This window comes from Protopterus annectens, chromosome 6.part0 (genome assembly GCF_019279795.1).
Source record: "Protopterus annectens isolate FY-2018-M chromosome 6.part0, PAN1.0, whole genome shotgun sequence".
Taxonomy (NCBI): Eukaryota; Metazoa; Chordata; order Ceratodontiformes; family Protopteridae; genus Protopterus; species Protopterus annectens.
Window position 1 is genome coordinate 415,225,105 of NC_056737.1, and position 3,326 is coordinate 415,228,430.

The window sequence follows — 3,326 nt, forward strand, 5'->3', positions numbered from 1 at the left end:
ATGCAAATGACAGCCCACAACAACTTTAACAATTTTTACCAATTTAAGAGAAACAAAAAGCGCAGCAATGTTTTCCTGCTTTTCATTCACAGAGTAAGAACATGCAGTGTGAGTGCATAAATAAAGCAACTTTACAGCAGCACCACCATGTATCTGTTTAAACAGTTATTTAATGCCAGTATGATGATCTACAAACTCCACTGCTTCCTAGCCAGACGATGGCATGCTGAAAAAAGGGATGCTGTGGTCAGCTACTGTCATATTAGTCAAGACTCCTGCTGTGTTCTAAACAGTCATTAGCAAAGGAAGCAAGAAACATAAAAGGCTGGAACATAAAGGATGAACCCCTAATACTAACTGTCCGTGTTTCTGTAGATATTGAAACATTTACTAATTAGTAGTTCAGGGTTTGTTACTCTTTGCCACATACAATTATTCACTCACAAGGTACCTAAACTAATATACCAGTGTGAATTTATTTATTTTACATTTGTTGACTGGGATAGTCAGACTGGATACTTGTCCATTTTCAGCGGAGGCCCAGGGAGAAAAGGAATTGACTGAACTAATAAAGATAAATAAACTGCACTGTGCTTCTACATATGGAGCTGTTCACCACAGAAGACACACATTTTATTTTTAGTTAATGCTTTTTATTTATTTGTTAGCAAGGTACGTGTGCTGGTCCACGGACCCTTTACAGGTATGACCCAGGACAGAAAGGCAAGGGTAGGTACTAGATGTGCATACAGGTATATGAAAATTTAGGGTGGTTGGTCAACATGCATGTTTTTGGAAAATGGAGATAAACTGGAGTACCTAAGGAAAAACAAAAACATATGCAAACACAGTGCAAACACGTGAACTCCAGAAAAGAATAGCATGACTATTTATAATAAATGAAATCACATTCTAGAAAATATGAGTTTCAGCTGGGGTCTTGCTCTTTATTAACAGCAACTATCCTTGTAGGATATGTGTTACTGGACTAATCTCAGCACTGCTATACCAAGGTTACGGCAAACAGAGCAACTACCCTGGTTGCCAACATGTATGAGAAGCCAAACATTGAAATAAAAGTGTAGCTGTGATCTTTTAATAGACAATTTGTAAACTATCCCGTTTTTTTAAAGCAGTTGCTATCTTTAAAAATTAGGCCAGACTGACAGTTTATAAGCTATCTATTAAGTGATCAAAAAAAAAAAAACCTGCACCAACATGCTAACTACGCACTAACCACGACTAGTGACCTCTCTATTACTTATGTGCCTTACCATCAACTACTTCTAACTTTTTTCTACCACACCATTTCAGGAAGGGTCAATTGTATAACTGCTGCTCAATGTGTCTTAAACCTGAATGTAATGTTATGTATATATAACTTTGAAAATAATGTTACGTTTTGTAAAGTGTTTTATAATAAGCTAGTACAATATGTGCTAAATGCTGGTATTGCTTATGACTGTAATCTGCTTGAAACTAGCATTTACTAAACATGCAATGTGTATTATTATCTTGGATTATTTCTCCCTGGGCCTCTGCTGAAAATGGACATATATCCGGTTGGACTATCCCGGTCAACAAATGTAAAATAAATAAAAAAAAAAGAGGATAGACGGTTTATAAACTGTCTACTAAATGATTGCAACTACTTAAGGATACCTCGTAAACCATCAAACTGTTCTTTAAAACAAATATGACAGTTTGCAAGCTGTCTTTAACCAAGACGGGGGGTGGGGGGGCACCTTATGTGTGTACAGTACAGAGCACCAAAATTCCCTTTCTACAGCTCTAAATAAGAGCTTAAAACCCTATTTTTGAACCTGGGAACGTAGAAGCACACCAAAATAAGCCTGTGCTTATTCTGAAATGAGTGGTAAACTAAGTCTAAAGTAAAAGCTTCCACAACTATTTCTTATGGTGGGGCATGTACAGTATGTATATGGAGAAGCCACATCAAAGTTCAACTTGGTAAGGTGTTAAGTTTAAATTAAGACTAAAACTCAGTACAGGATGAGCAGGAATGAGGATGTAAAGCCATTGCTAACTAAAGAGAAAGACTCAACATTCTGTATTCGCAATAGATAAGCTTTAAAGGAAAAAAGCAAACTATGTTAATATTAACGGTATAATGGAACACCTTCCCCACTGCAGAGAATGTTCCTTTAGGAAGCTATATCTAACATGTGTGGTTGCGGGCCTGTTGAAAGAGTAGGGATTTCAATTGTGGTGACACGCCCATGGAAGACCAAATCTTGCCTTGGCGTAAGCTCTCAGCGATATACCTAAAACAAAGGAATGATAATATCTGGCAGTTATTCAAAATGTAAGTGACGCAGGAAGGAAGGAACATGGTATATGTAGCCTCTGTCTAGTGGATGGCTTGGTACACTGTCAACCTTGGGAAGACAACATCTGGTAAAATTTCATATCAACTTCTAAAAAAAGAGGTAATCTGTGAAAATTAACAGATAATATACAGATTCTGAACTCTAAATTTTATAACTTAACCTGCAGGTGGCAGGTGTGCCGGATTTGGGTACATTGGTGCTGCTTGGGCCTTATTTATTTATTTCCAGTTTGATGACCGGGGATGTCCACTGGGCTCAGGGAGCCCGTTTTCAGTGGAGGCCCAGGGAGAAAAGCTCCATGATATAGATACAATATAGAAAAGAAGAAAAATTTACAATTATGTTTCATGCTATAGAGCAGGTGTAATGTCTTGGGTACATGTTACCTTTAGATACAGAAACAATATTATTAATGAACAATTTACAGTTGCATTTCATGTTAGAGAGCAGGTGTAAAGTCTTAGGTACATGGTACAAATTTGATATTTACAATATGTACAACATGTGTGTGGTAGCCTATAGATCATAGCTAAAGAGGCTAGTAATCATAGCTGGAGAGGGGTTTAGAGGTGGAGAGAAAATTATAGGACTAGGTGGGGAGAATGCAGTTGCATTTTCTGTTAGAATAAAGGTAGGAACGTAACTGAGATTTAAAGTTTTCAAAGTTTGCACAGGTCCTTAGAGAGGAAGGAAGAGAATTCCATTTTTTGCTAAGGAAAAGGATAGCAGGAGTTGACCAGCAGGGCGATTGGGTTTTCGGACACATATTAGGTTTTGATGAGTAGATCTGAGAGCTCTCTGAGGGGTGTAGGGGAGAAGGATTTTGCATACAGCAGGGCACTTAGAGGGTTGCAAGATTAGTTTGCGGGCTGTGGTAATCTGAAGATAGTCTAGATGGTTGGAGAGTTCAAGCCAGTGTAACAAATTAAGGGCAATACAGTGATGGGAGGAGTATTTGCTTTTGATGACAAATTT